General features: G+C 37.0%; 1 protein-coding gene across 3 annotated transcripts in view; it reads left to right on the plus strand.

The window, feature by feature from the left end:
* Positions 1-2,713: 2,713 nt before the first annotated feature.
* Atp2b1 (ATPase plasma membrane Ca2+ transporting 1) overlaps positions 2,714-24,206 on the plus strand; it is a 105,164-nt gene continuing 83,671 nt past the window's right edge. Inside the window, exon 1 of one of the 3 annotated variants that reach the window (XM_071609655.1) lies at positions 2,714-2,835. The gene's annotated coding sequence lies outside the window, so the exon portion shown is untranslated. Of the gene's footprint in view, positions 2,836-3,228; positions 3,459-24,206 lie in introns of those variants that run through there. The other 2 variants (XM_071609653.1, XM_071609654.1) reach the window with 2 other exon arrangements.

Below are 24,206 nucleotides of genomic sequence, written 5' to 3' on the forward strand. Positions count from 1 at the left end.
AGTAGAAGAACTTTGTAAGATTAAGTATTTCAACAGTAAAGTATATTACATTTTCCCTTATTTTGCACTGATAAATCTCTAGGTAAGTTAAACACAAGGGATAAATTAGTTCTAAGATCAGGAAGATATGGTTATGTGATACACAATGGCTTCATTGATTGCAGGTAGTTCTCTCTCTCTCTCTTTTTTTAAGAAACACTAATTAAGCAATCCAATATTTTCTTGATTTTTACATTGAGAAATATGCCATTACAGAGGTTTCAATACTAAGCTTATGGGACAAAAATTAAATATCTTAGTGTAATGTGCAGTTATTTCTATACTGTTTTCAGTTCTTATGTTCTATTTGAAGAATAAAAATCTAAAACCAACAAATACAGTATAATTATCTTGATTATGACAGTAAAAGTTTATCATGACTCACGTTTCTTTGAAATGCATACAAATATGTTCTAGAATATATATATATATATATATATATATATATATATATATATATATATATATATATATACACACACACACACACAAACATACACAATTATTTTATGGGTATATTCATATACCCGGATGTATTTTTGAATATATATTTTCAAACACATAGTCTTTTATGGGTGTATCTGTATACCCATAAATAAAACTTCATTGAAATTACATTGTGTAATGAAGATGCTCAGTAATTTCTGAAACACAACACTTTTAGAGCACACATTTTATAATTAGAACTGTCACAAATCCACAAAGTGAACAGATATTAGTTTAATCTATTATCCATTTGCTAGTGTACTATAGTAATGATTCATATATTACTTTAATGTCAAATTCTTGATTAAAGTAGAATGCATAATTCAATTTTCTATTGTAACTTCCTTGGAGGAAAACTTGGAAAAAAGCCAAGGATTCTTGAATGTGTCTGAGCCATTTGGAAGATATTTCAGGGAGAGAGAATACTGGAAATTACCTAAGTGAAATTTAGTTAATTTGTTCTTCTATTAAGCAGATTTGAAATAGTATCCGGAAGGGCTATTTATTGTAAAGTACTCACCAATTCTGTAACAGTTTGATTAAAGAAAAGAAAAAATGCTTTCATTCTGCCCAGTGCTAATTTTGTATGTTAAGGGCACAGCTCTTGGTTGGTAACATTTAATCTAGTGAGATATGTGAAATTTAAAAAAAAATTATTTTCAACAGGATCAATTGGGAATTTTTTTAGCTTTTGAACTTCTTTTAAGTGGTTTGGTTTTAATCCTTTAAAAATATTTTTAATAAATGCTATCAGAGAGTGAACATACATATAATAGAGTACTTCTTGTTGCCGGTATGCTTTTGAGAACACTACACAAATAATCTTCCACTATGAAGTTGGGAGAGGAGCAGACTGCAGAACTTTTTGTTCTGGTTAAGTGATACTGAAAATAACACTGACAAGGTCTCTGAGCAAGTGGGGATTTTTAGTTCAAAGAGAGGCGATTAGACAAAGATGGAGCACGGTATCCTAGGCAAGACACAAATCTTTGAAGATGCGTGTATAGGAAGGAAAACCCGTTTGATTTTTAAAGCAGATATCAAGATGGGTGCTTTTCTTTTTTAACTTGCAAAAATCTCTTGAAAAGTCGGAGCAAAACTGTTACTTTCTCGCATATAAATACTGCACGATACCCAGTATTTTCTTCATTCAGCCTCCCACCCCAGGAATGAAGGGTACGGGGTTAAGATGCCACAAGTGAATTAAACGAACCATCGGCTTGGTAGAAAGCATAAATTTTAAAAAAAGCAAACCCAAAACAAAAACACGAGGATTTAAGCACAGATCTTTCGAGGCCTGCGTGCATCGACCAAACGCCTGAGTAAACCCTTGGGCGCTGCAGCGTGGATCCCCGGTATCTGTGGACCCGGAAAGCAGGAACAGATAGGGTGCCTCGCGCCCTTAGGGGGAGTGGGCTCTCTTCTCAAGGAGCGAGCCAACGGGGAAGCACTTGGTCGTCCGGCGCGTGCGTCACGGCCCGGGACAGGCAACAAGTCCAATGTACAGTGGGCGCAGAGACGCGGCGAGGAGCCGCTGACTGGGGTTCGACTCAACCTGTCCTCTCCAGGAGCGCTCGCCCGCTCCCGACCGCCGGCCCAGGTTCCGGGCCCTAGAGGGGCGCAGGCCCGGGGGGTGCTTGGGCTGGGCCCCAGGTGAAGGGCGTCCGCACTGCTCCTGCGGCAGTCGTGGCTCTCTTGTCTCCACAAGTCGCGGGAGCAGCCCGGCCCCGCGCCGAAGCTGCAGCTGTGACTGACGGAGTCACTGCCCCGCGCTCCCGAGCCGCCCCCTCCTCCCCCGCCACCCCCTCCCTCCCCGCACCGACACGTCATGGAAATACGGACGTCAGAACCTTCCAGCCAATCGCAGGCACCGACAGGAGGGAAGGGGCGAGCTGGAGGGGCGGGGGCAGCAACGAGCCGAAGCGCTCGGGGAAGGAAGAGAGGGAGGGGCGCGCGGAGGCGCGAGTCCCCGGGCTCCTCACTCTGGCCACCCTTTCCCCACCGCGCGGCAAGTTCTAAACGCCGGGCGCGCGCTCGTCTGCCGGGGACGCGCTCGCCGGGTCCTCCCCTTAAACGCCCTCTCGTTGCCGCTGGGCTCCCAGTCCCCGTCCGAGCGGCGCTTCCTCCGCGCGCGCGCGCGCCCGCCCGCCCTCAGGTTCCCCGCGGGCCGCGTCACGTGATCGCGCCCAGCCAAGGCGGCAGCGGCGCGAGCTTCGGCAGCGGTGGCAGTGGCAGTGGGAGCAGCTGCGCCGCCAGCGTGGAGCGGGAGGCGTGTGGGTGTGGAGAGAAGGGAGCGCCAGACCGGAACGGGTGAGCGTCCTCCTCCCTCTGCCTACTCCCGGCAATCTTGCGGGCCACCCGATGCAAGCGGCCCCTGCCCGGAGCTGCGCACAGCCTCCTCGTGCTTGGCCATCCTCTTTCTGGTGCCCGCGGGCCCCGCCCCGAACGGGCTGGGCTGCGGTGCTCACTGAGGGGGCTGCACCCCGCCCGCCGCTGCCGTTGCGGACGGCAGCGTGAGGCCGGCAAAGCAGCCCGTGCCGAGCGCGGCGCGCCCAGTGTGCGGCTCTGCGGAGCTGAGGAGGCGGGTCCTGCGGGGACGCGGGCGGCCACTCGGCGGCTGCCGGGCTCTGGGCGGGGGCCGGCCGGGCGCCGCCTCCTCCTCCTTCAACGCCGCCGCCGCCTCCTCGCAGTGCAGCGTGAGTAGGGAGCCCCGGCTGGTGGACGCCGAGCCTTTCAGCTCCACGGCCGCCTCATCCGAGAGGTGCAGCTGCACCTCCGCGTGGCGCCCTAAGTCCTACGAGCCGTCTGCGGACGCGCGGAGGACCGAGCCCCTGTTCTCTGCGCTTCCCGCTGCCCCTCGCTACCCCCCCTCGACCCTTCTGCAGCCTCCCTTTCCTTTCCCCCTCGGAAAATGGTTCCCGCTGCCGCGCGAGGTGAGTGGCGGCCGCCGCCCGCCCGCGGTGGGGGTGGTCACCTGCGGGGGAGGCCGGGCGGAATCGGGAGGTGGTGGCTTCGCGGCTGGGGTCCTGACAGCTGGCTGCCGGGTGGACTGCGGGGCGTTCGAGAGAAGTTGGCGGGGGCAGGCTGGGGGCCTCACAGGTTGTCTCCTGCTGGGGAATCTTAAAGGTGAGCGTGTTCTCGCCGCGCGCCTCAGCGCTTGGTCCAGCCTGAAGTCGCCGCCCCGGACCCGAGGGACGGTGCTCAGTGTGCCTCCTTGTCTACGCCCGCGGCTCTTTGACTTCACCGAACCGCCTTGGCCGCGCCACAGCCCATCCCAACACGGGTCGCCCCCGCCCCGGCGCGTGGTGACCTTGAGGGCAGCGGTGCCGGGCGCTCCCTATCCCTGCGCCCGGGGAGGGTCACCCCTTTAATCCCCTGCTTCAGCCCCCCAGACGCACTGCGGATGGGGAGCCGAGGGGCCCTCAACGGCCTCCGGCGGGGCTGGTTGATGGATGCATGTCAGACAGGACAGTGACTCCCGAGGAGTTAGAGGGCCGCCTCGCCTTTCTTCTCCTGTCTTTCGTCTGGCCCCCGCAGGATATTCACGGTTGCTTCCGATTCGTGTTTGTGGACTTAGTTTAAAAGAAAAAAAAATCTTCTCCTCCCCTCTTTGGAAAGGATCAGTAAGGAAGAGGACGACATTTCAGTTGCGGGGGTGGTGGTGGGGTGTGCTCCCTTTATTCCATCCTGCAGGAGAATCACATAGCTAAGCTAGTTAGCGACCCCTGGGTCTGCGCCTCGGTCACTGGCCAGTCGGTCTCTGTGCGCATTTCATTCACCAGTTTTCTGCGGGACTCGCAGCGTTGGGAGTGCACTCATCCAGTGCGTGTAGCATTGCTTGGCGCCCTGGCGAAGAGGGCAGGTCTTGGTCACAGCTGAGGGAGTCTGCAAAAACCTAGAGGGCTGGACCCTCCTCGGTACGCTGATTTTTGCCTATCCCCTAGGTTAGAGCGCTGCGGACAGCCACCTTTGGCTGCTTATGCACGCTACTTTTCTGGATGTATTAATAATCTAATGGTTTCTGTTGGTGTTGATTGCTGTTCTGATAAATTAGTTACATGAATTTCTTCATACGTGTCTAGTTATGTGCATATGTCTTGGGCTGTCTGCCTTTCAACATGGAAGCCTTTGTTGTGCTTAACCTCCTCCACCTGAGGACAGTCTTACTTTAAAATAAGGCTCTTGTTCAGCGTGGGTGCATTTTATAATAAGAAGTACTTGTAAGGGCCTGGTTTGTATGAAGCTCTCTTCGGGCATCCCTTTGGATGGTGGCCCACGTGAGTGAATGGAGGGCCTTCCCTTTCCCTGCCACTAGCCTTCCCAGGGGAGACTCCCTGTCCTTGTGTGTGGCCAGAGGCGGATTGGGGGGAATTAAGAGGGATTGGAGGAGAATCTGCTTTTTGTACTTGTGTTCCCCTCCCCCTATCTCCCCCCTTTCTGGTGAGTTCAAATTTGAAGTAAATAGAGACATTTTTTCTTATCGGGAACCTTTGAAGGCTAATATGAAATGGGCTTTTTAAAGCCATGATTTCAGGGGGACATTTTAGTTTCTACCTTGCTTTGGTAAGACAGTTAAATTGCTGTAATTAAGGGTGGATCTCTGTCCTGATTTTGGCTTGGGTGTAACTGCAAAGATCTTTGAAAAGTAACTGTTATTTCCTACCATATAGTCTGCAAAAGTGAGTCACATTCGGGTGAGTTGAGGACAGAGCGCCACCTTTAATTTTAAATTTCTTGATTTACTTTTATTCAAATGGTAAAAATTCAGAGTACGCCTTCTTGATTTTTATCATAGTTGTCATCTCTGACATCTCCATTTAAACATTATAAGGGGAAATTGTCTTCTGTAATTTCTTAAGTCTTTTGGAAGGAATTTCTTCAATTGTATAGAAATTATAATTTTTTAATTGAAGCTTGTGATCTAATATAGCATTCTAAGATGAGGTGACAAACTGATTTTGATTTATGATTGTGATAAAGTAATCATCGTATTGGTAGTCTGGATCTGCTTAGGAATTAGAAGAAAAGTAATAGATGCATGTAAATAGATGTTTAAAGGTAGCTATTCCACTACCAGCATTATAGTGGTTTTACAATATTTTGAGCTTCTGAATATTAACAGTTTCTTAAACAAACATGCAAAATCAGTGAAATTATTAACCTTGCTTGCATAAGGTGTAGTAATTTTTTGTTATCTTCCATCTACTTGACTTTTATGGGTTTACTCAGTTTTACAATTACTTGTTTTAAAGTAATACAAATGAGCACTTCTAGGAGGAGTACTTAATATTCAGTTTAATAAAGACCATGTTGGAAAAAGTGGTTTCTATATATGGCTTCTCTCAAGTTCAGAGCATATAAAAATAAATGGAATTTTTCATGTTTAGAAAACAGATGCTGTAGTGACAGCTGAATTGTTGTGATTCCCCTGCCTGCTTGCTCCTTCCCTTTCTTACTCCTTCCCAGATCAAAAATGTACAGGTACACTATCGCTTTAGGCACAACATACTTTTCAATTATTGTACTACAGCTGTAACATGAGGAAAAAAAAAGGTTTAGCTCTCAAATAATGAATGAATTGACATGTGTATAATATCTAATGTAATCTTAATTACAAACCACAAGATATTATTACCATTCTGTCTTCCTTCAAATTTTAATTCAACACTTGTGATTTCTTCATAGACTACTATAAAGCATCAGCTGTTGATTGTAGGTAGATCTTTATTAAACAAAAACTAAGCCAAAAGTCTGTTTGAGATGAAAGATGGTTTATGCTCTTTGTATTACATGGTCTCTTTCAAGTGGAGGATTATGGCCCCAGGTAAAAGGACATTATTTAAGCTCTTGGGTTAATGCAGAGAAATTATACATTGTTACATATACTTTGATAGAATCCTTTATTTTGGGGGATTAAGTTTACTAATTTCCTTTGACAAACGTGTTAACTTCATTTTGGATTAAACTGTTATGTTAAAATGAGTTTTAAAAGGAATGGCCACCCAAAACTTTTGCGATATTGAACAACAACAAAAAGAGCATTTGCTGTTTTTTGGTTTTATTTTGTATGTGTCTACACAGTTAAAACTTATATTTTCACTTTTGAGTTTTGAAATTTTGTAATTAATGAAAAAAGCAATAAAAGGAATAAAGATTGACAAACTTAAGATTTAAATTTTGCATATTGGGTAAAAATTTTTATTGGATTCATTGAGAAAAAAATATTTTCTAGTAGGTGTCTATATAGAAAGGAACTAGTAGCTTATTGGAGAATTTTTTATAGAGTCTGAGATATCATTACAAGAAAAAATATATACAATAGTTTATAGGAATAATTTCAAAGAGAATTTTTTTAGCTTTTAGGAAGCTAAGACACAGTTATTAACAATTTTTATTATAGAAATGTCAAATGTGAGAAAGTAGACTGGCAAACTAACCATTTTTGACATCCTCATGGCTTGTCTAATTCCACTTGTATCTTCGTATAAGAAATGGATTGTTATAAATGGGCATATAGGATAGAAAATGGACTTGAATTTTAATGTTTTATTATTTACCATTTACAGAATATAATGAATAGTGTTCAATATTTAATTGAATGTGAAAGATTCAGTTTTGTGTTCTGTATTGTTTAAATTTTTTTCTGATAGTCTGTTTTAAATCAGGTGCCTACAGATAGCATTTCTCAAATTTTGTGTCTGAATACTTTATGGTAATGATTTATGGAGTGCTTTACAGTTTTTGAGAATGTATTTGCATACTATCTCATTTGATTCTCACAATAAATAATCCTGTGAGATAAGTAAGATAGATAGTTGTACACCCCCACCCCAGTTAAAAGGATTTAGCAGGTCCTTAAGATCATTTACCTAGCAGCTAGATTATCAAGAAATGAACTCTAGGTGGCTTCTAGTTTTACTCATTACTCTTCCCACTATACATGTTTATATAAGTTTATGAAAGTTATGTAACTTTATGAAAAATCAGTTTCTGATTATAATAAACTCAATAGGGAATATAAATAGATTGGGTTTATTTTTATAATCTAATCATTACTTATATTTGGCGTGATGCAAACATTTCATACCCTGATTTACTAATAGCTGAGTAAATTAATTTGAACATATTTGAAATACTGTATTTTTAATTTTTTTTAAGTTAAGAATTTCATTTTCAAACACCTGTTGGTCTTTGAAATAAGTAGTAGAGATGTCTTAAATCTTAAGTTAAAAATAAAATGTTCTATACTAAAAATTTCTTCTTTTAATTCCGACTGTAATTTTTTATGCACTTTTTTTCTGCCACGTTTATTACCTAAATCTTTTTGAAATATTAATCTGTTATGTAATGAAATGTAAAAGTTTTAAAAGATCCCCAAAGAGATTTTAGTTCCTGTAATTCAAAACTTTTGTTATAAATGTGACAGGGAAGGTAATGGTTCTTTAGCCTTAGTGTGGACAGGAAAACATTGCCCCTGCAATTCTGATTCAGCAGGTCTGGGGAGGGGCCCAGAAGTCTGCATTTTGAGAAATAAACTGAATTTATAAGTAAGTTAGAATTACATAGTGGAGATGCCATTATTAAATCAGGAGGACATTATGGGTTTATTTTAGCATAATTAGAGCTTCCAAGCAGTTGTGCCTGTTTTAGCAAAGTTTGATTTATTTATTTGAATGTTTTTTGTGACAATCATAAAAGTGATAAATTGAAAATATTTCTGTTATCTGTGTGTGCAGTCTTTCAGAAGATCTGTGTAGTTATTTATTAAGCACTGTAAGCTTTTATAGAGGTTTTTTTTTTCATGTCTTAATATTTACTGTCTCCAAAAGACCAATGCACAGTGTATCATCACAAAACTATATTTAGGCTTTAGTCTAGTTTTATTTATTTATTTTTTTGTTAGAGGGAAAGTCCTTCAAACCAAATGGACATAAGTCAGTGGATAGATAGTCATCCTTTTTTAATATCAGTGAAAAAGCAGTTACTCCTTCAAAAACAACAGGTTGATGCTGAATGACCTTTCAAGAGCATTAATGATAATAGACTAATTGATAGTTTACTATTCTGTGTATCAAAACAAAATTTAGTGCTGTTTCACTTAAAAATCTTAATAGTTTTTGTAGTTCATTAATCTCTTATAAGGTTTATTTGATCTTTGTAGTTCATTTGATACTAATACTGTATCTCACTTATAGATTAACTGACATTAGTAATAATCCTATATAAGACCATTTTTAAGATGCAGTTGTTTTTACTTCATATATTACAATATAGTAAATAGCCTATACCTGTATTTAAAATATATTTTAAAATTAATTTCAAAGTAGGTCCATCTCAAGAAACTGAACCTATTTTTTGTCTATCCAAAAAATTTAAGCTTGATGGCTACACCTTACAGATTGTTAGGAATTATGGGTTATAATTTACTAATGATTGTGGAAATATAAATAAAGGTTTTTGCCAGAGACATTATGGGGAAACTCCCCCTCCCCCTTTAATGGTGCTTGGGGTTGAACCCAGGGCCTTGTGCATTGAGGCAATCATTCTACCAACTGAGCAATATCCCCTGTGCCCCTATATTCTCTTATAGCAATTTTCTTTTAATTTTTCCTAGGACAGTGTCAACTCTGCTAAATAGCATGTGGTGTTTTTAGTTACCTGTTTGGTAAGAGTTTATGTGGTATTTATAAGTACAGTAAATTTCAGTAACATGGGTTCTTAAAATCTGGGATACCTGCTTTTTAAATTACTGTCACCTGGGCCTTTAGAGAAAGAATACAGTTTTTGAATGGACCAATGCTTGCTTACACTATGAAATATGAGATTATACTGTCTAACTGTAAACTGGTAAGACTACTGTACAAACTCAATAAATTCAAGAGTAAAGTTTGTGTTTGTTTTTTTCTGAAAAGTAAATTTTTAAAAAGGTTTGATTGCTTAACCTTAAAGATGACTTTTTAAATAATTTTATTATTAGCAATATGATCTATTCATTTTATTAATCCAGGGAGTTCTCTCCCAGGAGGATTTTTAAAAAATAATCTTGTTCTTTCAAGAATTCTCAGATCTGCTACACTAATCTGCCTTTCATATTTGTGCCAGAATTTTTTTGTTATTTTTAAAATAGCCTACCTGCTGTCATTTCTTTACTAAAACTTCTAGTGGTTCTTCTTTTTCCTTTTTTCAAAACAACTTGACTCAGAAGACCTTGTATAAAGGAGCATAGTATTTTCTAAAGAATCTTTAAAACACTATTTGTAAGAAATATTAATAGGGATTTTGTAGGGTAAAAGTAGCAAAAAATTAAAGTCTAGGATTTGCTGATTTATGCAGTTTTCCCATTTGGGATTTCTTCAATGCTTTCATATGCTAATATGGACTGAATCTGTCCAAATGTTCAGTGTTTTCTTCCATTTCACAGACTACCTTTTAATGGAACATCTCACCTGTCAATTTGAATATACTGCCTAACCAGGATCACTACTTTGCACACCTCCAGAGGGTGCTATTCACATAGAATACACGATTAGGTGTGTGTTCTGGAGAGCGAGCTGTGTTGCATACTGCATTGTAGGTGGCTGCCCACTTGTCTGCTCTGGCAGTTTTCTTTTCCCCTTTGCTGTGACTTCATATTTTTTTTTTTCCTCTCACCTCAGTCTTCTGGTCTGTCTGAATCTGACCATCCTTTAAAACTTAGAATTAGTCCACCTTTTTCAGTTATCTCTCATTAATTTTATTGGGATTTCTCGTATTTAGGCTGTATGCTTCCTGCATATTATTTCTCCTTTTGTCTTAGTTTCATTTATAGATGGTGTAGTTAAGATAAAACATAGGTTCTTGAGGATGTATAGATAGAATTTTATCCAACATACCTTCAGTTAGTATTTCTGCATGCTGATTGAGGAATTGGTCACTTTTTTTTTTTTTTTTTTTTTTTTACCTTTTTTGTATTTATTTATTTACTTATTTTTATGTGGTGCTGAGGCCGGAACCCAGCTTGCACGTGCTAGGTGAGCGCTCTACCGCCTGAGCCACAACCCCAGCCCCAATGGACACTACTTTTGTTAAGGTAAAGCACAGAAGGTTGAGGTAATTTCTCTGGGAGACTTTCTAAATCCTTTTCAACTTCCAACATTTTAACAGTGCTGATATGGGTTAATAAGACAGTCTTATTTCTGGAGGGTAGCTGCATTTCATAGAAGGTTACTATGACAGTATTTAGCTCTGTATAGGAAATATTTTACCATTTCTGAATTTCAGTGTGGTAATTAATTAGAGCACATTAGAATTTATTCTGATTGTAGTAAGTCAGTTGTAATAGCAGTTAAGATTTATATTTTAAAATGACTAATTTTGCTTTTTTTTTTTGGCTTATGCCATCTTTTTTGTTCATCAGGATTGATGTTAATTGAGAGGTGCTTTTTGATTCTGTGATCCATTAGTACATTGTATGATGTAAAATGCCATAATTTGAAGCATATATTATGGTTTAAAATTTAAAATATGACATTTTTGTAGTTGCTATTTGTTAAGAGTATTGTTGGAGCTGTTTTAAAATGTTTCTTACAGGTACTTTATTTTTCTAAGAGGGTTCTCCTCTGTGAACTGAGAGTCAACTGTTAGCACATAACCTGATACAAAATCACTGGAGGCATCAGAAAGAAGGACAAGTGTGTGATCTGCTAAAACTTGAAGTCTGGTAATACGGATATTCTTCCACCTTTCTTTCATGGTTTAAAAAATAAAGTCTGTACTTTATCACTTATACTGAGTGCTTATGTAGTAAGCAGAGTAGTAATTTTAGATCAATTAATTTATATAAATTTAGTATATACATCATCACATTAAAAATGCTTGAAAAAAATAAAAATGACTCTAAAGAAATTTTCCATTTTTCCAGTGATTAGCACAGATGAAACTGTACAGGCACATCGTTATTGAGTGTTCTTCCAATTCATTTAGATTTTGTAGAGTTAATTGTTGATAAGGTATTATAGAAGACATTTTAAGACTTGATCCTGCTTTAACATTTCAGTGACAGTCATAATAAAATTGTTGGTCAGAGAGAAGCACAGAATTGGTTTTGTTAATGAAAAAAAGAAAAAGAAGTCTGAAGGCAACAATCAACAGAACCAGAAGAAGTAAAATGGATTAGAGCAGTAGGTCTTGATCTTTTACTGTAATACGGGCATATTAATTCATGCTCCTTGCTGACACCTAAAATCATGTGAGATTTTCTGTTCCTTTTTTGTAATTCTTTATTTGTACTCAATCGACAAAATGATACTATAACTACTATTTTTGTTTGTTCTTTTAAAAAGTGACTCTTGAACTTCAGGTACTTTACTTTGGAAACTAATACCATGATGGAAAACTGCTGAGTGAAAGGGCCCCAGTGCAGATAGAGAACTGAAAACAGGAAAGGTCAGTCAGTGGAATGGGAAAGAAATGATGGCAAAGTTGAGGAAAAGGAGCTCCTCCAGCATAAAACTCAGTGTCGGGTAAAAGAAAAATAAAGATGAATCAGCCTCTGTCTGCATACACAGTGGTTTGAGGTGAAAAAAATATTTGCCTTTCAGATTAAACCCACTGTTTTTATATATGTAGAATACTGGAATGTGTTGGATTTTTCTTTCACTCTTGGTTCTCTTGCTGAAGTCTTCTATAAACTAGGAATGCCTGCCTTCCTTAGAGCCTGTGTACCTTTATGATATTCCTATTATGTGATTGGATCTAAAGCTTTTGCTTTTGTTTTTTTCCACTGTGGTGTCTTATGGTCTCTTCAGATATAAGTTTTGTCTTTGCCACTGAAAACCCTAGTGGCCTTGAGTAAATAAATCACTTTGATTTCTTACCTCCTGAAAAAGTACAGAGTTGTTTTTTTCTTTTTTAATTAATTTTCTTTAAGTTTGGATTTCAAAAATCTTTTTAGATTCACAGCATATTCCCACCTCCATTTGTCAACCATTTAGTTTTAAATTATTAGCTTTGTCTTTTAATTTTGTCTTTTAACCACCTTATCTCCATTTGAGTTTCCATCTGTAATATGCTGTTTCATTCATGAAGATAAATATATCTATTCAATAAATATATTTATTGAAAAACCAAATTATCTCAAACTTTTCAGTTGAACAAGTAGTATATAACTGGCAATTTAAATTGGTTTTCTGCCAAACTTACAAAAATGAGAGTAAGGGAATCCTTTAAAAAGTTATAAATCCATAAGGAAGAAGAGAAACGTACTCCAGAATTTTGAGAGAAGCTGGTTTAGTAGACTCAAAAGCTGAATTTTAAGCCAGTAATGAAAAAGTCTAGTAGCTGTTCAAGTTTACAGAATTCCCGGAAGACTCAGAGTTGGGAAAAATGAGGTGCTTCATGAAGAGGTGACAGTGGGGCTACATCTAGAGAAATGACTGAAAATTGAATAATCTATTACCCAGATCCCTTTCCCCTCTATGTGTAGACCCATGTCTCCTCTGCTCCCATCTTTGCAGAAGGCTGGAGGAGGAGGAACACTATTTAAAACCAAGGTACCACACTGAAGGCTTGAATGAGAGTTTACAAATCCCCAGGCTTCTCACCTCACTCAGTTGTTAGAATGCTGGACTGAATAGAATTCTCTTTCAGAATATTTTCCAGCTCAAGGGAAAAGACAAAAATTCTGACATGTGTTTGTCTCCAAAGAAAGTATCCTAATCAGTTTACCCTATGGTGAAAGCCATAGTTAGAAAGACACACATTTAGGTCCAGAACTTCCATTTAGCTTATTAGTGTCCTGTTCTTTTCTCTTACATTAAAAAAAAAAAAAAAAAGTTAAAGCTTCATTAAGGTATAACTAATATATAATAAATGTCCATGTATTTAAATTAAAAAGCTTGAGATTTGGTGTATGTTTATTCCAGTGAAATCACCATCACAGTCCATTAAGTTTTCTCTTAAAAATTTCTTTGTGCCTCTTTATCTTCTCTTCAAAGTTTCCTGTTTCCTCCTCCCCCCCCTCAAGTAACCATTATTCTGCTGTCCATAATAGATTAATTTGAATTTTTTTTTTTTTAATATTTGGAATCACAATATGTGCTCTTTTGTAGTCTGGCTTTTACTTGGCCTAATTACTTTGAGATTCATCCATATTGCTTCTATTAGTAGTTCATTCCTTCTTACTGCTGATAAGGATGTTGTGGTATAGATATATCACAATTTATTAATCTATTTACCTGTTGATGGACGTTTTGGTTCTAGTGTAGTCTTTCCTTATTGAATTATAATTCCTTTATATATTCTAGATAAAAGAATGTTGGGAGGTATTTGTATTTGTTCCAGTGGAAGAAGGAAAAATAGTAGTGAAAGTTGTATACGAGTCCTCAAACTGGAAAGTCAAGCAGGAGCACTGCTAGGATTATTTGTAGAGATGGAGTTAGGTACTTTGTTAACTTTACATTGCTGTAATAGAATACCTGAAGACAATCAACTTTGAGGAAAGCTTTAATTTGGTTCAGTTTCAATGGTTTCAGTCCATGTTTTGTTGGGCCTGTTGTTTTGGGTCTGTGGTGAGGCAGAACGTCTTGATGGAAATGTGGTTCACTTCATAGCAGCTGAGAAGCAAAAAGAAAGGAGAAGGATCCAGGGTCCTAATGTACCCTTCAAGGGTATACCCCTAGTGACCTAACTTCCTCCTCCTAGGCTCCACCTCCAAAAGGTGTAGTAGCACTTTTAGGTAGCTCTACCTCCCAGTAGCACCACAGACTGGATGGAAACTAAGCCTTTAGCACATGTCTCTTGGGGGAGCATTTAAGATCCAGAACATAACAGGTGCTAAAATGAAAAGTAAAGGACTTGAAAGTACTGTTTCTGGTTGGCTGTGAGTGGAAAATGAGTTAGTGATGTTAAGAGGACTGCCAGCATTCAAACTAACAACAAAAAAGCTTTGTAGATCCTTTTCTCTAAACAAACTTTGTGGGTATATAAGTAAAACAAAAAAACAACAGTAGCAGTGAAAAACATGAAACTAAAACTGAACATGTGTATGGAATAAGTTGAAATGTGTGATAGCCCAAATGTCACCTGTTATATGTTTCTGCATTCTTGTGCAGCTTTGATGTACAATTCTATTATTTTGTGTAAAGTAATTAAAACGAAAGCATAATTAAATGATACGGACTTCACTGAACGTTTTTTTAGCAGAGACTCTACAGACAACTTAAGGTCTTTCTTTCTTTGATTTCTCCTTTAAGTCCTTCCCTACTTTGCAAGTTCAAATTTCTTTATTATGAATTTGCTTGTCATTTTGATTTCTTAAGTATGTTTTAAAGCTGGTCTATTGAAAAATAGGCCCACTCTAGTTACTTTGACTAGATAAAAGGAACTTGAAATTACTGAATAATGAACCTATGTAGCTGCTTTCTATTTGCTAGGTATTTTTCTAAGTAATTTACAAATATTAACCCATTTAAATGGGTTCTGTGGGCGAGATTCTCTACAGAAAAAGATGAAAAGGTTTATAAATGGTTTTAAAAGGCTATTCTAAAATACATTGACTTTTTACCAACTAAAAGTGTAGCAACACTGATTGTATACTGTTTGAAAAATACAAAACAATATAAAAGTGAAATGAGTCTCTCAATCGTACATTCAAGAAATAGCTAGGCTTAACATTTTAATTAAATGTTAAATTTTTAAAAAATGTGTTCTATAAAATTTGTACATATTGACATTCTTAAGAGCATATGGGTATAATTGTGTGCCTTAGGAAAACTTTGTATCATTTTTTTCAGACATTTAAATTTTTTAATTAACATTATCTTAATGAGCATATTCTATCTCATGGTCATTCTCTTTCTATTGTATGTTTTGATTTTAATTTTTCTGTTACTCCTCCAGTACGGATCTTTATTGTTTAATATATTTTCTTTGTAATTACTGGGTTTAAAGGATTTGGGTGATATGACCTTTTGATTAGAATTTTCCTTCAGCCTCCCTCTGGCCAAGTTTTTGATCTTTGTCTTTTCTTGCTGTGTATTTATAACAGTGTTTCCTATCCACCCTTGAGTCTGTGTTCTACTTTCTTAAATTCTCATTGCACTTTTAAAAATTGTTGTTTGCGTTTTTGACACTTCCATGGGATGTTCAACTTGAGAGTAGGGACTGTTAAGCTTTCTATCACTCATCGTTGGCACAGTGCCCTATTTATACCTGTGATATTCTTAATGACTCTTGAATTAACATCTCGTGCCTTCGGCTTGATCCATTGACACTGGACTCCAGTAAAATGCTTCTTTTGTCTCTTCTTAGAAAATGTAATATGCTTGGGGTGAGAATTTTTCTGCAGGTACTGTTTCTTTTAACTTTGAGTTGAATGATGTGTCAGCTGAATGATGCAACTGAAAATGAGAAATATTTTGTTATAACTATGATATGTAAATTTCTTTACTGAAACAAAGAATTTCATCACCTCTGTTTGTAAAGGGAAGGAACATACTAATAAATAGAGAAGAATGTTTAGAGGAAGCTAAGTTACTGTTAGTTCAAAATGCCAATGAATAATTAAGCAATTTTTGTAAAATGCTTTCTAACAGGATAATGTACTTGTCTTCTTCTTGTTGTTGTTCTCCCCCCTCCCCCATAAAAGAGAACTCTACAGAATGTTAACATCTAAACTTTTAAGTGCAATTCTACATTAGGGTTAATCCAAAAAAAATTATGGGGGAAAAATTAAGCTTTATTAATTCATAAGACTTGAGGGAAGTTTCAAGGTGTCCTGGTAGGATCTTCCTATGACATTATATCTGATTTTTGTCAGCCTTCAGATTTTAGTGAAAAATTGAAGATTTAAAATCAATATGTTCTTTTAAAAGATACTCACATGATCTTTTTGCTAGACAGAAATGACTGCAGCCTGCTGAGATGAGATACTGCTATTCAGAGCCTTAAGTTAGCTTCACTTGGTGTGTCCAATGTTCCCTCTCAGTTTCCTTTTTTTATGAGGTGATTCATCAGGTGCTGCGTGCTTCCAGGAACCAGTGTAAGTGTGTATACATGTGCCCTTCCTGGTCCTTGATCCCTGCCTATAATGAAAGGGAGATGTATTGTTTCCAGCTGTTCTTACACAAATTAAGAGATATTCTGGAATCTGCTACCATTATTTTTTATGGTAATCTCTGTCTTGGTTGTATTACATGTAAAGTTTGTTGCAAATGGCACTGAATTTTGCTTATATTTCTGCACATAGTCTAGATGCCCAGTTAGGCAGTTAGTTCTGGGCGTGTGAGTCTTGGGCTCTATGATGATTTTTGTCCTAAAAGGAGGGAAGACTCCTCCTTTGAGAAGATTCTTTGCCATTTTCCTCCAATACATTCTATATTAGGTAGCCTCATAAAACATCCCCCAGGAAGTCAAATAAAGAAATTTTGAGTGATTGGGGGTGGGTGGATATAGAAAGATTACAGTTTAACACAGAATTGTGATTGTACACAAGTTTGGGATCATCATTGAAGGTCACAGAGGTTATAGTGGCCTTAGTACTTTAAAGTAAGATGACAGCTGCAGAAGAATTGGATGTGATGGGGGAGAGAAAAGAACAGATTATTTAGTTGATTGGAATGTTTTTACATTTAATTGGTAGATAGATGTTTATATATACATATTTGGATATTAAGACAGGTTTTTCTTCTTTCCTTAAGTGATTTTTCTTAGTTACTTAGAAAAGTTACAGGTGTAAAGGATGAAATGTACCAAATTAACTATACCATGACATTCTCCTCATTGAGGTCAGTGAAAACCAGTCGTCTGTTTTGAGGTATGCACTTAGTGGAGTAATTGACATTCAGAATGAGAAGAAAGGAAAGAAGCAAAAATAGAAGAAGAGTGGGAAGAGGTGACGGATAATTTCTCCACTAGCCTGAGGCTGTTATTTATCCAGTTTCCTGAACCGTGTAAAACAAGTAGAGAACCAGGAAATTGGCAGAAAAGCATTCTAAGAAGCCAGAAGTCCCTTTATGAAAACTCTTAATGTCTGATTCCACTTTAGGTGTTATGTTGTATATTTACTCATAGTTCAAATACATTTCTTTTAACATTTTGATAGCTGGTTTCCTAATACTTTGCAAATGACAGAGCAAATTTGAGAAACCTCTGGTTATTTAGGCAAGCCAAAGTACCACAAGAAAGATTTGAAAATTGGTATTTTGGTGGTATAAAAGATTTTTTAAATAAGAATTTATAAAATTTAATAGTCAAGGACAATTTGTCTGAAAAAAAAAAAAGGCTCTTTTTGCCCTTCATATTTTGGAATGCCTTCATCTGTACTAGTCATCTTTTATAACTCACCATGAAACTTCTTCATGAAGCCCTCCTGACCTCTCCAGAAAATTAGAAGCTTCTCACTTAGTACCTATTGAATCAGTGTGTGTCCAGTTAGATTCAGCCTCTAGTACTGTCCTTTTCCTGTTGTCACAAGGATTGCCTCGTCATGCCAGGAGTTCTTGGTGTCTTACAGACATGTGCAGCCTGTTAATTGCCCTGTGCCTCTTGCATGTCATACTCCTGCTGTCTAAATTCTTCTTATTACAAAACTCTGTTCATCATTCAAAACCTAAAGGTCATTTCTTCGATAAGCTGTTACCCCTTGCTTCCTTAGGCAGGGTCCTTTTGATCTCTGTATTGCCATTGCTTTTGTATTAAATCAGTATTTCCTTGATTCTGAAACATCAGGTAGAAGATGAATGGTTTGTTTAATAATAGTTGTGTGTGTGGTGAGATTTAAATATGCATGCAGAAATATGTTTAGTAATGGAAACAAGCATATTCTACTCTTTTTTTCTTTTTTTCCAGAGGTTTTCTGGAGTCAACTTTATTTTGTTTTTTTTAACCAATAAATAAAAACATAAAAGTTGTATATATCAACAGGGTACCATCTGCTTTCTTCAATCAAAAAAAAAAAAATCTATCTAAGTCTTTCTGATTTTAAGTAAACTAAATCATTTTAACCATGGATTAAGAATAACATCATGGTAGTATGCTTGTTATAATCTGTTTTGTGATCTTAACCACCTCAATACTTTTACAGTGGACCCATAACTCTGAAATTTAAGAAAGTATCTAGATTTTGTTTGAATTCCCTCTTGGCTAATCTCAGTTTATTGTTTTTTTTTTTTTTTAATTGTGGATTTTAAATTTTTTTATTTTTGTCTCGAGTGTAATAGTGACCAAGAATGCTAATGCATAAAAAGGAAATGCTGTCTTTCCTTAGTGTGAAAAATCTGTCATTTTTCTTAGAGTTGGCAGATTCTGCTCCCTTTAATTGCCTTGTCTGACTTAAGACAGTCAATCTATATGTTAACTAGCTTTTGATTTCTGTATTTTCCTTAATTGTAGACATCTAAAAGAAAGATTTTAAATAAAAATTTAGGGATTCAAATTCCTATGGACTCAACATAGAAATAGGGGTGGAATTTCCTATTTTAGGGGCCAAGAATGTTAGGAAGTGGAAAGATTTTTTTGAGCCACGGAAATACAATATTTCTAAAATACCATTTATTATATTAAATTTATCCATCTGCAAGTCTGTCCCCTGAGATGGACTGAGTTCTTCAAAGTCTGGTTGGTGTTTGTTGTATACTCGGGACCTAGAAGAATTCTTCATGTATTATAGGTCTTAAACTCTGTGATATTAATTATGTTTGATTTTTAAAAATTGTCCAAGGTAATTTTGTGATATGTTGGCATGGATTTTTATGTAAAATATCTAAGATAAAGTTTCTGCCTTGATAAGGATATTTCCAAATATCTGTAATCCAATACTGCTGAACAAATAAGTGCTTTTGACATGAAGAAGAGTTTGAGTATTATACTAATAATAGCGACAGACTTCAGACCTTCGCTTTAGTTTAAGAAAATGGATTTGGCTTACTGGCTTTAGTATTTCAGGTCATGAGGATAAAGAGTGTGATTTTCTTTTACGGTTAAAAGACTGTCAGAAGCATGTTACATGTAACAATTGGTGTCATTTAATGTGTGCAGCAGCCTTCCCGATAATGTGATGCTTCCTTGCTCTGTAGACAGAAAAAAAGTCACTTTTCTTCTCCAAGTGCCCAGTGGCAGAAAAGCCTTTAGATCAGTTCTCTAGTCCACTGCTTTTTCTGTTGTAGCTATGTAGTAGTGTCCCTGGCATGTTAGCAGAAGTTTAAAGTAATGTTAAGAACTAGATTTTTCCCCCTTTTTCTTTTCTTGGATTCAGTTTTTTCTTGGATGATTCTTGCAGTGTTTGCCTTCACCAAATAAGTATCAATGAAAAATGCTAGGGATTTGATTTATTCTTAATGATTCTAAATATTGACTGTATAAGGAGAGATTTAAGTCTAGTTCTTCTTTGGTTGTAGGAAGATTGTGTCACGCATTTAAAGTGAAATACAAGCAATGGATACTTGATGTTATCCTGATCTCTCTCTCTCTCTCTCTTTTTTTTTTTTAAGAGAGAGAGAGAATTTTAATATTTATTTTTTAGTTTTCAGCGGACACAACATCTTTGTTTGTATGTGGTGCTGAGGATCGAACCCGGGCCGCACGCATGCCAGGCGAGCGCGCTACCACTTGAGCCACATCCCCAGCCCTGTTATCCTGATCTTAAAGGGAGAACTTACACTATCAGAGATATTAGCAGAAAATGGTAATTGTTGATTAAATGTGGTATTTTTACAATACTGGGGGGAAAAGTGAAGGTCTCAAGTAGAAAAACATAACACTCGAGATCCTAGAAAGCATGCAGTGTCAAAACTAATAAATAGTAAATTTAAATGGCAAAACACACGTTTATTAGTTTAAAAACAAGTAGGTTTCTATTGAATTCATCTCATGAGAATTAATAACTCATTTAGTTGTAAAATGTGAACATTCTGGGGCTTAGATTGTGGCTCAGTGGTAGAGTGCTCACCTAGCTCGTGTGAGGCGCTGGGTTTAATCCACAGCACTGCATAAAAATAAGTAAATAAAATAAAGATATTGTGTCCAACTACAGCTAAAAAAATTTTTGTTTAAATGTTAACACTCTTGAGTTTTAAAAAATGTTGCCTTTCAGTTACTCTGGAAATTTCTGTGGTACTGTGCGTGTGTGTGTGTGTGCACGCGCACGCATTTTGAATGAACATTTCTATAACATACAGCATGTGAGCCATCCACATTATTAATGAGACTTATTTACAGAATTACTCTTGGTGATACAGCTTCAAAAAGATGAAGACTTGCTATCATTGAAGGTATTATCTTTAAAAAGTACCCCTGGTTTTCAGGAAAATTTCAAAATAAGAGTAAAGATGTTTTAAGTCATGGCAGCCTTCTTAGGATGATTTAAGGTAATTAATTTTTGGTAGGAAAATAAACATTTATTAGGCTGTATGTATTTTGATGTATACTTAGAATATCAGTGATTACTTTGTGTTACGTAGTAATAAACACCATCAAGAAGAGAATCTATAATTTATCAGATGCCTCGTAAATTCTAAGAATCCAAGCATCCAGAAAGCTTATCACAGGGGTTTTCACACATTTTATGCCTGAACTAGAGAACAGTAAAGTAAGTTCATATGAATTCAAAAAGTGAAGCTGGGTGCAGTGGTGCATACCTGTAATCCCAGTGGCTCAGGAGGCTCAGGCAGGAGGATGGTATACTGTATTTGGAAAGGGATGAAGGTGAAGATACAAAAGGAAAAAAAAATTGTCTCCCAAACTGGTTTACAATGTTAGGTAAAATAAAACTAAAAGTAGTGCTATAACAAAGAAGATGTAAGGATTATGAAATGATACTACATGTGGACTGAACGTGTGTAAATCACCTTAGTACTGCAAATTAGGAATTTGATATTTTAAATTTTCCTCTTAGAGGTATAATGGTTATTAGTCTAGGCTGGGAAGATAGGCCAGATGGAAAAGGCTTCCAATATTTTATGTGTGTGGTAAGTTGGGAAACCAGAGCAAGCTGAAGCCCAGCTATTGGGAAACCAGTTTCCTTCTGAATCAAACAAAGATTAAGTTATCGTTAGTGTTCAATCTACATTTAAAAATTGATTCTTTTAAAACTAGTAATTTATAATGATAGGAAATCAGAATCAGGTTGCCAGGGAATAAATTTCTTTTAGTATAAGTGTCCCAAATATTACATGGGACATACATGGAACTCAAATTATTTTTGATTATCTGAAATCTTAAATTTAACTAGGTATCCTGTATTTTTTTACTTAATAGCCCTTTTAGTGCCGGACAAGATGGGCAGTGACAGGGCAATGAAGCTTTTGTCTGTATTGGAAAACAGCAAACCTGAAATGTGGACCAAGTTTTTTTAAAGTTACCAGTGTTGAAAACAAAAATTTGAAGAACATGTATTCATTGCCAATCAGAATGGACATGAGGTTTTTAGAGTCAGGATGGCAACAACTGAAATCAATACAATGAACAATCTGAATCATTAAAATAAACATGATAATGACAATAAATTGTCACTCTGATTGAGGTTGAGGTTTCTTTATGTGTTATTTTCTGGTAGAGGAATCTAAGCAAAAAATACAAATTGCTCTAAGCCCATGCAATGAGAACACTAATGATTTTGTACTTGGCCTGTGAGATGTAATGAGTTTACAACATTTTGAGGTAGACAAAGAATTTTAGAACTAGAAAAGATCTTAGAGAACCTGGTGCAATCATTTGTTTTATAGATGAGAAAACTAAGACCTAGGTACACTGTAACTTATCCTTAGTTCACTGCTGTTCTGTATGCAACTCTTCTATGTTTGGACATTTATAAAGGTAGTTCCCAGCATTTTGAAGTCATAATTAATGCTCTAATGAATACCTTTCTATTTATGTATTTTTGTATTTCTAAGGTATATCTTCACAGTAAATTCTTGGAATTGGAATTTCTAGGGTGCAGGGTAAATTAACATTGTTTTTTTTTTTTTTTAAACTATTGTCAAGTTCCATTCCAGAGTGATATGCCATCTTTCGGTTTTCTATTGCTGCATAACTACCCCAAACTTAATTGTGTAAAACAGTTGTTTTACTATGCTTCTAGATTCTTGGTCAGAAATGTGGATAAGAGATAGGTCCATGGTGTCTAGAGTTTTTCTTGAGAAGTCTCAATCGATTAGGGGAGACTAGAATTATATGTCAACTTCTTTACTCACATCTGGTACCCAGGCTGGGATGACTGACACTGGGCTCAGACTATCAACCAGAACATGTACATGTGGACTCTTGGTGTAACCTGGACTTCACAGATTTGCTACTTGAGTTCTGAGAGGACTTATCAGGAGAGTGAACGCTCCAGACAGAAGCTGGAGTACCTTTTATAATCTAGCTTTGTGTCCCATAATGTTCCTCCTATGGAACTCTATCAAGTGAAGCAGTCACAAGTCTGCCCAAATTAAAGGGTAGGGGTATAGACTACATCTCTCCTTGTGAATATGTCAGAAAATTTGCAAGCAAATTTTAAAACTGTTGTATGATATGTTGCTGGTGAATTGACTTTCTTCAAAGCTTTGAAAAACAGTACATATTTTAGCTTTTGGATTTTTATTAATATAATTGGTAACAAATATTTCAGCATAGTTTTAATTTGCATTTCTCTTATGAGTGAAATTGGACATCTTTCCCTACTGTTTTTACATTGATGAGTTTTTGTGACTTTTAATCCATCTTCTTTATTTAGGATATTTGATCTTTTTTACCTCAAAATTTTTTAATGTGTTAGGGAAATTTTCCATGTTCCTGTGATACTAGTAATACTTTCACTAAATTTGTTACCTATTTCTTGACATTGCTTATGTTGTGTTACAAAGAATGAACAGATCGGATTTTATATTTATCTAAATGATTGTTCAGTAGTTGCACAGTCTGTAGAAAAGTTAATTTTTAATATTATTTTAGTTGTAGATGGATACAATATCTTTATTTTTATTTATTTATTTTTATATGGTGCTTAGAATTGAACCCAGGGTCTCACGCGTGGGAGACATGCGCTTTACCACTGAGAAACATGCGCTTTACCACTGAGCTTCAACCCCAGCCCTGGACTTCATGTTTTGATCCAATATTTTTTTTCATGTGTTGCTACTACACTATTTTATTCCTAGGGGCTTTACAGTATATTTTAGGGTCTGGTAGAGCTAAATTTCCCATCATAATTCTTTCTTTGCTGTGGTTTTCTAGTATTGTGTTTCTTTTTCTGTACATATTTCAGCATCAGCTTGCCTAGTTGTCAAAAAAGCTTGTTTTTAGTAGGCTTGCATTAAATTGGCAGATTGACTTAGAAAAAACTGACATGTTGATGTTGAGAAGTCCTAATTATTAACAAAGAATGTATCTATTTGTTCAAGTTCTTATTGTCTTGCAGGAGTGTATTTATAGTTTTCTTTATATAGATTTTTAACTTTGCTTGTAAAGTTTATTCCTAGATGGTTTTAATTTTATTTATGTAGTTGCCATTGGTGATAGAGTTTTCCATGTCTTCTAACTGGTTATCAGCATTTAAAGACTCTAGAATTATGCATGTCAATCATAATCCTCATACCTTGCTCAGTTGTTTTATTTTCTCAGTTCTGGAGCTTGGGATTTTACAGGTACATTTTCATGTGATTTATAGAGATTGTTTTATTTTTCTTTCCCAAATCTTATGCTCTGAAATTGATTTACTGATAATC

The sequence above is a fragment of the Marmota flaviventris genome, chromosome 3 (genome assembly GCF_047511675.1).
Source record: "Marmota flaviventris isolate mMarFla1 chromosome 3, mMarFla1.hap1, whole genome shotgun sequence".
Taxonomy (NCBI): Eukaryota; Metazoa; Chordata; class Mammalia; order Rodentia; family Sciuridae; genus Marmota; species Marmota flaviventris.